We start from the raw sequence: 15,000 nt of genomic DNA, 5'->3' as shown, positions 1-15,000 counted from the left end.
TTGCCTTCCTCACTCAGGGAGACCTCTTGACAGCTTCGTGTCATTTCTCACACCTCACCGTAGAATCACGAGATTGCTCTCGGACCCTTAATTTCTCTACTTATTCGTTTCGATACCTTACACTACGTCAAGCTTATTCAATTTGTATATTCGCATGGCGAACGTTTTGATGCGGAGACGTTCAGAGTCCGCGGTACTTCCAACCGGGTATGGTTGCCGTACGACCAACAGGAGATAACATCCAACACACTACAATCCTTTGAGGGTTTTAGGGCATCGTCCCGATACCCTAGCTATGCACAACATTGGCTCATTTACCCGTACTGGTGTCTAAGGTACGACTAGATACTCAACTTGCACCTTGTGACAGTGTTTAGAACACGTTTCCAAACATTTTTCATTTTTGTGTCACGACACCATACCCTCTTACTATAGCCAATGAACAACATCACTTTACCACAAGTGACCATTTTTATCCATCCCAAAATTAAACGACCTCGGAATTTTTTTCTCCTACATCGCCATACAACTTTGAGGGTCGGGTGACTTTTGCTATTTACCGTCGGAGATCACTTTTCGTGATTAATAATGCATCCTGACACCGTTTTACTCAAAGTTAGAGTCAAAAAAATTTTTGTCAAAAAATCTTCCGTCGGTCATACCGGTACCCATGTCTCATAACTTGTACCAAGTTGTGAAGGGTAAATTTTGACAAAAATCCAAAAAAATCATTAAAAAGTCGCTATTGCTTATTGCATTCAGCATCGTTAGACGACTCTTATATGCCTTGGATGACCACTGTCTGATGATTATTTTAGCTTTTATGCCAAAATTTTGATTTCGTGTCTTACGTCCCTACATTAGACGACCTTGGATTTTCGTCTCCTGCACCGCCATGCAACTTTGATGGTCGGGTAACTTTCACTATTTACTGTCGGAGATCACTTTTCATGATTAATAATGCATCCTGAGACCGTTTTACTCAAAGTTAGAGCAAAAAAATTTTTTGTCCAAAAATCTTCCGTCGGTCATACCGGTACCCATGTCCTATGACTTGTACCAAGTTGTGAAGGGTACATTTTGACAAAAATCCAAAAAAATCATTAAAAAGTCGCTATTGCTTATTGCATTTCGCATCGTTAGACGACTCTAATATGCCTTGGATGACCACTGTCTGATGATTATTTTAGCTTTTATGCCAAAATTTTGATTTCGTGTCTTACGTCCCTACATTAGACGACCTTGGATTTTCGTCTCCTGCACCGCCATGCAACTTTGATGGTCGGGTAACTTTCACTATTTACTGTCGGAGATCACTTTTCATGATTAATAATGCATCCTGAGACCGTTTTACTCAAAGTTAGAGCAAAAAAATTTTTTGTCCAAAAATCTTCCGTCGGTCATACCGGTACCCATGTCCTATGACTTGTACCAAGTTGTGAAGGGTACATTTTGACAAAAATCCAAAAAAATCATTAAAAAGTCGCTATTGCTTATTGCATTTCGCATCGTTAGACGACTCTAATATGCCTTGGATGACCACTGTCTGATGATTATTTTAGATTTTATGCCAAAATTTTGATTTCGTGTCTTACGTCCCTACATTAGACGACCTTGGATTTTCGTCTCCTGCACCGCCATGCAACTTTGATGGTCGGGTAACTTTCACTATTTACTGTCGGAGATCACTTTTCATGATTAATAATGCATCCTGAGACCGTTTTACTCAAAGTTAGAGCAAAAAAATTTTTTGTCCAAAAATCTTCCGTCGGTCATACCGGTACCCATGTCCTATGACTTGTACCAAGTTGTGAAGGGTACATTTTGACAAAAATCCAAAAAAATCTTTAAAAAGTCGCTATTGCTTATTGCATTCAGCATCGTTAGACGACTCTTATATGCCTTGGATGACCACTGTCTGATGATTATTTTAGATTTTATGCCAAAATTTTGATTTCGTGTCTTACGTCCCTACATTAGACGACCTTGGATTTTCGTCTCCTGCACCGCCATGCAACTTTGATGGTCGGGTAACTTTCACTATTTACTGTCGGAGATCACTTTTCATGATTAATAATGCATCCTGAGACCGTTTTACTCAAAGTTAGAGCAAAAAAATTTTTTGTCCAAAAATCTTCCGTCGGTCATACCGGTACCCATGTCCTATGACTTGTACCAAGTTGTGAAGGGTACATTTTGACAAAAATCCAAAAAAATCTTTAAAAAGTCGCTATTGCTTATTGCATTCAGCATCGTTAGACGACTCTTATATGCCTTGGATGACCACTGTCTGATGATTATTTTAGCTTTTATGCCAAAATTTTGATTTCGTGTCTTACGTCCCTACATTAGACGACCTTGGATTTTCGTCTCCTGCACCGCCATGCAACTTTGATGGTCGGGTAACTTTCGCTATTTACTGTCGGAGATCACTTTTCATGATTAATAATGCATCCTGAGACCGTTTTACTCAAAGTTAGAGCAAAAAAATTTTTTGTCCAAAAATCTTCCGTCGGTCATACCGGTACCCATGTCCTATGACTTGTACCAAGTTGTGAAGGGTACATTTTGACAAAAATGCAAAAAAATCTTTAAAAAGTCGCTATTGCTTATTGCATTCAGCATCGTTAGACGACTCTTATATGCCTTGGATGACCACTGTCTGATGATTATTTTAGCTTTTATGCCAAAATTTTGATTTCGTGTCTTACGTCCCTACATTAGACGACCTTGGATTTTCGTCTCCTGCACCGCCATGCAACTTTGATGGTCGGGTAACTTTCGCTATTTACTGTCGGAGATCACTTTTCATGATTAAGAATGCATCCTGAGACCGTTTTACTCAAAGTTAGAGCAAAAAAATTTTTTGTCCAAAAATCTTCCGTCGGTCATACCGGTACCCATGTCCTATGACTTGTACCAAGTTGTGAAGGGTACATTTTGACAAAAATCCAAAAAAATCATTAAAAAGTCGCTATTGCTTATTGCATTCAGCATCGTTAGACGACTCTTATATGCCTTGGATGACCACTGTCTGATGATTATTTTAGCTTTTATGCCAAAATTTTGATTTCGTGTCTTACGTCCCTACATTAGACGACCTTGGATTTTCGTCTCCTGCACCGCCATGCAACTTTGATGGTCGGGTAACTTTCGCTATTTACTGTCGGAGATCACTTTTCATGATTAATAATGCATCCTGAGACCGTTTTACTCAAAGTTAGAGCAAAAAAATTTTTTGTCCAAAAATCTTCCGTCGGTCATACCGGTACCCTTGTCCTATGACTTGTACCAAGTTGTGAAGGGTACATTTTGACAAAAATCCAAAAAAATCTTTAAAAAGTCGCTATTGCTTATTGCATTCAGCATCGTTAGACGACTCTTATATGCCTTGGATGACCACTGTCTGATGATTATTTTAGATTTTATGCCAAAATTTTGATTTCGTGTCTTACGTCCCTACATTAGACGACCTTGGATTTTCGTCTCCTGCACCGCCATGCAACTTTGATGGTCGGGTAACTTTCACTATTTACTGTCGGAGATCACTTTTCATGATTAATAATGCATCCTGAGACCGTTTTACTCAAAGTTAGAGCAAAAAAATTTTTTGTCCAAAAATCTTCCGTCGGTCATACCGGTACCCATGTCCTATGACTTGTACCAAGTTGTGAAGGGTACATTTTGACAAAAATCCAAAAAAATCATTAAAAAGTCGCTATTGCTTATTGCATTTCGCATCGTTAGACGACTCTAATATGCCTTGGATGACCACTGTCTGACGATTATTTTAGCTTTTATGCCAAAATTTTGATTTCGTGTCTTACGTCCCTACATTAGACGACCTTGGATTTTCGTCTCCTGCACCGCCATGCAACTTTGATGGTCGGGTAACTTTCGCTATTTACTGTCGGAGATCACTTTTCATGATTAATAATGCATCCTGAGACCGTTTTACTCAAAGTTAGAGCAAAAAAATTTTTTGTCCAAAAATCTTCCGTCGGTCATACCGGTACCCATGTCCTATGACTTGTACCAAGTTGTGAAGGGTAAATTTTGACAAAAATCCAAAAAAATCATTAAAAAGTCGCTATTGCTTATTGCATTTCGCATCGTTAGACGACTCTAATATGCCTTGGATGACCACTGTCTGATGATTATTTTAGCTTTTATGCCAAAATTTTGATTTCGTGTCTTACGTCCCTACATTAGACGACCTTGGATTTTCGTCTCCTGCACCGCCATGCAACTTTGATGGTCGGGTAACTTTCGCTATTTACTGTCGGAGATCACTTTTCATGATTAATAATGCATCCTGAGACCGTTTTACTCAAAGTTAGAGCAAAAAAATTTTTTGTCCAAAAATCTTCCGTCGGTCATACCGGTACCCATGTCCTATGACTTGTACCAAGTTGTGAAGGGTACATTTTGACAAAAATCCAAAAAAATCTTTAAAAAGTCGCTATTGCTTATTGCATTCAGCATCGTTAGACGACTCTTATATGCCTTGGATGACCACTGTCTGATGATTATTTTAGCTTTTATGCCAAAATTTTGATTTCGTGTCTTACGTCCCTACATTAGACGACCTTGGATTTTCGTCTCCTGCACCGCCATGCAACTTTGATGGTCGGGTAACTTTCGCTATTTACTGTCGGAGATCACTTTTCATGATTAATAATGCATCCTGAGACCGTTTTACTCAAAGTTAGAGCAAAAAAATTTTTTGTCCAAAAATCTTCCGTCGGTCATACCGGTACCCATGTCCTATGACTTGTACCAAGTTGTGAAGGGTACATTTTGACAAAAATCCAAAAAAATCTTTAAAAAGTCGCTATTGCTTATTGCATTCAGCATCGTTAGACGACTCTTATATGCCTTGGATGACCACTGTCTGATGATTATTTTAGCTTTTATGCCAAAATTTTGATTTCGTGTCTTACGTCCCTACATTAGACGACCTTGGATTTTCGTCTCCTGCACCGCCATGCAACTTTGATGGTCGGGTAACTTTCGCTATTTACTGTCGGAGATCACTTTTCGTGGTTAGCTATGTATTCTGAGACAGTTTTACTCAAAGTTAGAGAAAAAAAATTTCTTCTCAATAAATCCCCCGAAACCAATGTCTTATACATTGAACCAGGTTATGAGGCGCACCTGTGTGTGAAGAGTTCTTCGTGTAGTTTATAGACATTTCAGGCACTTGGTATATATTTTTGGTTTCTTACCAACCAATTCGACTTGCCTTCATCTCTTGTTAGGTTTATAATATCAATACTCGAACTTATATGCATGTTCAGGGACATCATTTTAACTTTCGGTTTGTACCCAAGTCCCGAACTTAGAGATATTTTTGGTTTCTCAACAACCAATTCGACTTGCCTTCATCTCTTGTTAGGTTTATAATATCAATACTCGAACTTATATGCATGTTCAGGGACATCATTTTAACTTTCGGTTTGCACCCAAGTCCCGAACTTAGAGATATTTTTGGTTTCTTACCAACCAATTCGACTTGCCTTCATCTCTTGTTAGGTTTATAATATCAATACTCGAACTTATATGCATGTTCAGGGACATCATATTAACTTTCGGTTTGTACCCAAGTCCCGAACTTAGTGATATTTTTGGTTTTGGACCAACCAATTCGACTTGCCTTCATCTCTTGTTAGGTTTATAATATCAATACTCAAACTTATATGCATGTTCAGGGACATCATTTTAACTTTCGGTTTGCACCCAAGTCCCGAACTTAGAGATATTTTTGGTTTCGGACCAACCAATTCGACTTGCCTTCATCTCTTGTTAGGTTTATAATATCAATACTCGAACTTATATGCATGTTCAGGGACATCATTTTAACTTTCGGTTTGCACCCAAGTCCCGAACTTAGAGATATTTTTGGTTTCGGACCAACCAATTCGACTTGCCTTCATCTCTTGTTAGGTTTATAATATCAATACTCGAACTTATATGCATGTTCAGGGACATCATATTAACTTTTGGTTTGCGCACAAGTCCCGAACTTAGTGATATTTTTGGTTTTGGACCAACCAATTCGACTTGCCTTCATCTCTTGTTAGGTTTATAATATCAATACTCGAACTTATATGCATGTTCAGGGACATCATTTTAACTTTCGGTTTGTACCCAAGTCCCGAACTTAGAGATATTTTTGGTTTTGGACCAACCAATTCGACTTGCCTTCATCTCTTGTTAGGTTTATAATATCAATACTCGAACTTATATGCATGTTCAGGGACATCATTTTAACTTTCGGTTTGCACCCAAGTCCCGAACTTAGAGATATTTTTGGTTTCGGACCAACCAATTCGACTTGCCTTCATCTCTTGTTAGGTTTATAATATCAATACTCGAACTTATATGCATGTTCAGGGACATCATTTTAACTTTCGGTTTGCACCCAAGTCCCGAACTTAGAGATATTTTTGGTTTCGGACCAACCAATTCGACTTGCCTTCATCTCTTGTTAGGTTTATAATATCAATACTCGAACTTATATGCATGTTCAGGGACATCATATTAACTTTCGGTTTGCACCCAAGTCCCGAACTTAGTGATATTTTTGGTTTCCGACCAACCAATTCGACTTGCTTTCATCTCTTGTTAGGTTTATAATATCAATACTCGAACTTATATGCATGTTCAGGGACATCATTTTAACTTTCGGTTTGCACCCAAGTCCCGAACTTAGTGATATTATTGGTTTTGGACCAACCAATTCGACTTGCCTTCATCTCTTGTTAGGTTTATAATATCAATACTCGAACTTATATGCATGTTCAGGGACATCATATTAACTTTCGGTTTGTACCCAAGTCCGGAACTTAGTGATATTTTTGGTTTTGGACCAACCAATTCGACTTGCCTTCATCTCTTGTTAGGTTTATTATATCAATACTCGAACTTATATGCATGTTCAGGGACATCATTTTAACTTTCGGTTTGCACCCAAGTCCCGAACTTAGAGATATTTGTGGTTTTGGACCAACCAATTCGACTTGCCTTCATCTCTTGTTAGGTTTATAATATCAATACTCGAACTTATATGCATGTTCAGGGACATCATTTTAACTTTCGGTTTGCACCCAAGTCCCGAACTTAGAGATATTTTTGGTTTCTCAACAACCAATTCGACTTGCCTTCATCTCTTGTTAGGTTTATAATATCAATACTCGAACTTATATGCATGTTCAGGGACATCATTTTAACTTTCGGTTTGCACCCAAGTCCCGAACTTAGAGATATTTTTGGTTTCTTACCAACCAATTCGACTTGCCTTCATCTCTTGTTAGGTTTATAATATCAATACTCGAACTTATATGCATGTTCAGGGACATCATATTAACTTTCGGTTTGTACCCAAGTCCCGAACTTAGTGATATTTTTGGTTTTGGACCAACCAATTCGACTTGCCTTCATCTCTTGTTAGGTTTATAATATCAATACTCGAACTTATATGCATGTTCAGGGACATCATATTAACTTTCGGTTTGTACCCAAGTCCGGAACTTAGTGATATTTTTGGTTTTGGACCAACCAATTCGACTTGCCTTCATCTCTTGTTAGGTTTATTATATCAATACTCGAACTTATATGCATGTTCAGGGACATCATTTTAACTTTCGGTTTGCACCCAAGTCCCGAACTTAGAGATATTTGTGGTTTTGGACCAACCAATTCGACTTGCCTTCATCTCTTGTTAGGTTTATAATATCAATACTCGAACTTATATGCATGTTCAGGGACATCATTTTAACTTTCGGTTTGCACCCAAGTCCCGAACTTAGAGATATTTTTGGTTTCTTATCAACCAATTCGACTTGCCTTCATCTCTTGTTAGGTTTATTATATCAATACTCGAACTTATATGCATGTTCAGGGACATCATTTTAACTTTCGGTTTGCACCCAAGTCCCGAACTTAGTGATATTTTTGGTTTTGGACCAACCAATTCGACTTGCCTTCATCTCTTGTTAGGTTTATAATATCAATACTCGAACTTATATGCATGTTCAGGGACGTCATATTAACTTTTGGTTTGCACCCAAGTCCCGAACTTAGTGATATATTTGGTTTTGGACCAACCAATTCGACTTGCCTTCATCTCTTGTTAGGTTTATAATATCAATACTCGAACTTATATGCATGTTCAGGGACATCATTTTAACTTTCGGTTTGCACCCAAGTCCCGAACTTAGAGATATTTTTGGTTTCGGACCAACCAATTCGACTTGCCTTCATCTCTTGTTAGGTTTATAATATCAATACTCGAACTTATATGCATGTTCAGGGACATCATATTAACTTTCGGTTTGTACCCAAGTCCCGAACTTAGTGATATTTTTGGTTTCCAACAAACCAATTCGACTTGCCTTCATCTCTTGTTAGGTTTATAATATCAATACTCGAACTTATATGCATGTTCAGGGACATCATTTTAACTTTTGGTTTGCGCACAAGTCCCGAACTTAGAGATATTTTTGGTTTCCGACCAACCAATTCGACTTGCCTTCATCTCTTGTTAGGTTTATAATATCAATACTCGAACTTATATGCATGTTCAGGGACATCATATTAACTTTCGGTTTGCGCACAAGTCCCGAACTTAGTGATATTTTTGGTTTCCGACCAACCAATTCGACTTGCTTTCATCTCTTGTTAGGTTTATAATATCAATACTCGAACTTATATGCATGTTCAGGGACATCATTTTAACTTTCGGTTTGTACCCAAGTCCCGAACTTAGAGATATTTTTGGTTTCTCAACAACCAATTCGACTTGCCTTCATCTCTTGTTAGGTTTATAATATCAATACTCGAACTTATATGCATGTTCAGGGACATCATTTTAACTTTCGGTTTGCACCCAAGTCCCGAACTTAGAGATATTTTTGGTTTCGGACCAACCAATTCGACTTGCCTTCATCTCTTGTTAGGTTTATAATATCAATACTCGAACTTATATGCATGTTCAGGGACATCATATTAACTTTCGGTTTGCACCCAAGTCCCGAACTTAGTGATATTTTTGGTTTCCGACCAACCAATTCGACTTGCTTTCATCTCTTGTTAGGTTTATAATATCAATACTCGAACTTATATGCATGTTCAGGGACATCATTTTAACTTTCGGTTTGCACCCAAGTCCCGAACTTAGTGATATTATTGGTTTTGGACCAACCAATTCGACTTGCCTTCATCTCTTGTTAGGTTTATAATATCAATACTCGAACTTATATGCATGTTCAGGGACATCATATTAACTTTCGGTTTGTACCCAAGTCCGGAACTTAGTGATATTTTTGGTTTTGGACCAACCAATTCGACTTGCCTTCATCTCTTGTTAGGTTTATTATATCAATACTCGAACTTATATGCATGTTCAGGGACATCATTTTAACTTTCGGTTTGCACCCAAGTCCCGAACTTAGAGATATTTGTGGTTTTGGACCAACCAATTCGACTTGCCTTCATCTCTTGTTAGGTTTATAATATCAATACTCGAACTTATATGCATGTTCAGGGACATCATTTTAACTTTCGGTTTGTACCCAAGTCCCAAACTTAGTGATATTTTTGGTTTCTCACCAACCAATTCGACTTGCCTTCATCTCTTGTTAGGTTATCAAAATTTTTAATGCAATTGCATGTATTTTGTGAGCTTATGGGTGAGGGATTTATGTACCGGACTTAGAGAAATTTTTGAAGTCCAAACATTCAATTTGGACTCCATACTCCATTGCTCCTCTAAGAGGTACCTAGTACCCCGTAGCGAAGCAACCGTCACGTTTGAACTTTCCACTAGGAGGTGCAGCCATCACTCGACATGTTAATCATTATCACCCCATACTACTCTCTATATCCGGATACGGCGCTAACCCGATTGCTTGCCCCGACAGCAATCGACCCACTCGTAAGCGGGTTACCCGTAGGTAAGTCAACGATGCGTATTGCCCCCTTCAAGCAAACCGATCATCACTCCGTGGAGGAGTAATGACGGACCCGTACCGGTATCAACTGCATATGATCAACATTCTTATGAACCCACACACTCTTCGCTTATATGCTCAGTAACATTTCAATTCTCTCTCTGTCTTTCGTTTTCCAACTCATTCATCGTGCATACTGAACACACCCGGAAAGGTGCGACAGTACACACGAATACACCACCAAGCATGGGTCGCCTGAGAGGATCGATGCGAACGCATCTCTACAACTCGCAGCTCCCAGCCTGAAGTCCCGTCGTTTGCGGGCGGTCGGTAGGCATCGAAACTAGTCAAGTCCACGGTCGGCGAGGTCAGCTGCCACCAGTGTTCCCTATGGTCAGGTACTAACACGTGCGGTGCGACCCTGCGCGATGCGGCCAAGTCTAGAAGCGGGGATGAGGCGCCAGGCTGCGAGGCAGCGCCAGCGTATCTCGGAGGGTTGTTAGGCCCGCTAGCTTACGATTGCCTATGGGGGTTTGAAGCGCTATCAGCTCGGATTGGTTACGACCTTAGAGGCGTTCAGGCATAATCCAGCGGACGTAGCGTCATACCAAAGTCCGGTCGAACTAGTATTGAGCCAGTGGTCCGTACCTGTGGTTCCTCTCGTACTGCACAGGAATTCCGTTAAGATAGCACAAATGCACACACCAGTAGGGTAAAACTAACCTGTCTCACGACGGTCTAAACCCAGCTCACGTTCCCTTGAAAGGGTGAACAATCCTACGCTTTGGGAATTTTGCTTCACAATGATAGGAAGAGCCGACATCGAAGGATCAAAAAGTCACGTCGCTATGAACGCTTGGCGACCACAAGCCAGTTATCCCTGTGTGTGGCGTTTGACATCTCGAGGCGAACGGACGTGCTCCCGTACAGCTCCGCGTTGGCGACAAAAAATTTGGTGTAAAAAGTGATAAATGCGTGTAAGTTCCAGCGATAAACGATAAAGGACGTTGCTTTAAGTGTTTGCAAAGCGAAAGAACGCTATTTGAACACGATTCAGTGAGGCGGACAAGTGCGCAAAGTGCCCCCATACACTTTGTATGGGGAACCTCAAAGCCTCAAAACGGCAAAAGTGGGCGAAAAAATCGCAAAAAAAGTGGACGCTAGTGCGCATAAGTGCGATTAAATTCGTTTTCCAGCACCGGAGAGTGGATTTCTTGTGAAAAAAGGCGGAAAACAACCAGTGAACCGGCGAGTGAAAAGCGCGCATCGAGTGGCGTCGTGTGTGTCGTGGCGTGTGTATGTGCGTCATCCGTCACACGAAGCGTTTATAGCCGAGACACCGACCAGCGCCATCTCTTGCATTTTGCGGGAGCTTTCGCTGGTGGCGCCACCCGCGGACAGTAGTGGAACCGCACATCTAAGACACGCACCACCTCTCCCTGACGATAGCAGCACCACCAGCGGCCGGTGACGGTACTGCTTAGCCGGGACACCCAAGGCGTTACGGGGCGTTACGGTCCCAAAAGTGCGGATTGCATAGTTCTCCGGCGCTTATCGCACAGGGACCGGGAACGGTGAAACGGGAGACTTCAACGCGACGGCAGACCACTAACCGGATTTTCGAACGGATTTTGGAAACAACCACGGAAATTTCGATGGAGGGGCGGGTGCTACGCTCCGGTTCGCGAATGAGGTCCACTCCCGGGGGATGGTCGGCCAACCCTTCCCCACCTCCTTCCCCAGTGTCACCACGGTCGGAGGGATCAGTGGAGGCAGTAGTATTGTCGGAGGACGAAGAGGACGCTGAGTTCTCCGATGCCTTCGTCCTGGAGCAGACGGTGGTGGCGTTGGAGGCAGCGGTACCGGAGGCACCTGCACCTACGCCAGCATCTACATCGGCGAACCCTGAGGGCGAGGATACGTCCGTGTTGGCGCTTCAGCACAAGATGCTGGAAAGCCTGGTGAAGCAGGTGGAGACGCTGACAGAACAGCTGCGTCTCAGCCGAGAGCGCGAGGTGGCTCTGCAATGCACGCTGGAGGCACTGCAGGAGGGCATGCGCTCTCTGACTGCTCTGCATGCGTCGGTGCAGCCTGGTGGCCAGGGCAGCGCTCGTACAAAGCGCAGCCGCAATCAGCGTAGCCAGGCTAAGCGGAGGTCGCAGCAGCAGCGGCAGCAGCAGCAGCAGCAGCAGCAGCAGCAGCAACAGCAGCAGCAGCAGCAGCAGCAGCAGCAGCAGCAGCAGCAGCAGCAGCAGCAGCAGCAGCAGCAGCAGCAGCAGCAGCAGTGTAGCCAGCAGCAGCAGCAGCCGCAGCAGCAGCAGCAGCAGCAGCAGCAGCAGTGTAGCCAGCAGCAGCAGCAGCAGCAGCAGCAGCAGCAGCAGCGCCAGCAGCAGCAGCAGCAGCAGCAGCAGCAGCCACAGCAACAGCTGCTCTGGACGACGGTGGTGAAAGGCCGCTCGTCCAAGCGGCAATGCCACCTGCCGCAGCAGCAGCAGCAGCAGCAACAGCAGCAGCGAGGCGAACGTTACGTGCCACCGCAGCTTCGCACATTGCAGCAGCAGCAGCAGCAGCGACAGCAGCAGCAGCAGCAGCAGCGTCAGCAGCAGCCGAAGACTACGTCAGGACCGTCGATTCGGCAAGCGCGAAGCCGTCCCGACGCCATCGAGGTGACCCCAGGGGAGGGACAGACCTGGACAGAGGTCTACCGGGCCGTGCGCTCGTCGGCAGAGCTGGCCCACCTCAGCGAGGTCCTGGGAGTCGGACGACGAACTACCCGCTCGCGACTTGTGATGGACCTGCCGGAGGGGGCGAACTCGGGGGAGATCTTCTCCGCCGTAAAGGCGTTCTGCGACGCAGCGACCCCCGCGATTCGCTGTCGACTGATCACAGAAAGGGCTGCACTTCGCGTTGATTATATCGACCCTTTAGCGCTGGCGACAGAGGTGGCGGAGGCACTTTCGGCCCTTGCAGGCGAGACCATCTGCGAGGAGGAGGTGCGCCTGATGGAGAACTACAACGGGACGCAGGTGGCGCGCGTTCGGGTGCCGGAGAGGATGGCAGAGAAGCTGGTGGGCAAGCGCGTCAAGGTGAGCTTTACCTTGTGCCCGATCAGCCGAGCACTGCAGACGACCGAACGGCAGCCGAGATGCTTCCGTTGTCTGGAGATCGGCCACCGGAGGGCGAAGTGCAGGAGCGAGGCCGACCGCACGGACGCCTGCATTCGCTGCGGGAAGCCGGGTCATCGGGCGATGCACTGCCAGGAGGATCCGTGTTGCGCCAAGTGCAAGGGTCCTCACCCGGTGGGCCATCCGACCTGCCGGCAACACTGAAGGTCCTACAGATCAACCTTGGGCGGAGCCGGTCAGCACAGGACCTGATGCTGCAGACGGCTAGGGAGCTTGGAGTGCAGGTCGTGCTTGCTTGCGAGCTCTACCGGCCACCAAGATCCAACCCGAGATGGGCATATGATGAAGCGGAAAGCGTAGCGGTGATTGCCACTGGCTCCTTCCCCATCCAGCGACTATGGGGATCGTCGTCGCCAGGGCTAGTTGTAGCCACCATTGCAGGCATAACATTCGCCAGCTGCTACGCTTCGCCCAACAACACCAGCGGGGCCGACTTTGTCAGCTACCTTGAGGCGGTGGAGATGTCGCTGATCGGACACACGACGGTAGTCCTTGCCGGGGACTTTAACGCGTGGAGCCAGGACTGGGGTAGTGCCCGTACGTCACGGAGGGGAGAAGACCTGAAGAGCGTCGTAGACCATTTGGGGCTCCGGACGCTTAACAGCGGTAACGTACCCACGTTCAAGGGTAACGGCGTGGCACGACCAAGCATAGTGGACGTAACCTTCTCCAGCCACACTATTGCGCGCCCCGACTCCTGGCGGGTAAGTCCGCGGTTCTCCGACAGCGACCACTCCTACCTGGAGTTTCAGGTGGGTCTTCCGGGAGATGGCACGCAACACCACCGTAGGCAACGACATCAGCCGCCGAACTACAACATTGGCACGGCCAGGCATGCCGGTACCCGGTGGAAAACTGCGCAGTTTGACAGCTCCTGCTTCGCCACCGCCCTTTCCATCGGACGGTTCGAGCTGGCGCAGACACCGGAAGACCTGGTCGGCGGGCTAACTGCAGCGTGCGACGGCACAATGGAGCGGGTGCATGGGGCGACCTTCCACCAAGCGCCGAGGATGTACTGGTGGACACCCGAGATCGACCGGCTGAGGGAGGTGTGCGAAGCTGCAGAACGGCGACGTCGCAGCGCCCCGCCTGATGAGCGCCTCGCGCTGACCGCCCAGCTCCTGAGCTCGCGGAGGATGCTGGCGAGCGAGATCCAGCGCAGCAAGGATCGCTGCATGCAGGAGCTCATTGACGGGGTGGAGAACGATGTATTCGGGCTCGGGTACAAGGTGGTGCTGGCCAAGCTGCGCAGTCGCGCACCACCTGAAACCGACCGAGCAGTACTCCAGCCGATCGTTGACGCACTTTTCCCGACGCACCCTCCGTTCGATTGGCCTACCATCGCAGCCGAGGGCGACACGGAGGAGGTCCGGCCGGTCACGCAGGACGAGGTGTTGGCCGTTGCAGCCAGGATGGCATCGTCCAAGGCGCCAGGACTCGACGGCATCCCCAACGCGGCGGTGAAGACCGCGATCCGAGAGCACCCGGAGGTCTTCACCCGGGTGTTCAACGACCTGTTGCGGCGGGGAGAGTTTCCGACACCATGGAAGGCGGCGCGGCTGGTGCTAATCCCGAAGCCAGGCAAACCCCCTGGCGAGCCATCGTCGTGGCGGCCGCTGCTGATGCTGGGTGCAGTCCCGAAGGTGTTCGAGCGGATTATCCTCGACCGCCTGAACGAGCACCTGGAGGACAGCAGTGCACCCCGCTTGTCGCCCGAGCAGTATGGTTTTCGCCGCGGACGATCGACGGTGCAGGCCATCCAGCGGGTCGTCGAGCGAGGCCTGTACGCGAGGACGTTCCACCGCACCAATGGCAGAGACCCTCGCTGCCTGATGGTGGCATCTCTGGACGTGCGGAACGCC

This window comes from Anopheles maculipalpis (genome assembly GCF_943734695.1).
Source record: "Anopheles maculipalpis chromosome X unlocalized genomic scaffold, idAnoMacuDA_375_x X_unloc_4, whole genome shotgun sequence".
Lineage (NCBI taxonomy): Eukaryota > Metazoa > Arthropoda > Insecta > Diptera > Culicidae > Anopheles > Anopheles maculipalpis.
Note: the sequence above shows the minus strand (reverse complement) of the source record.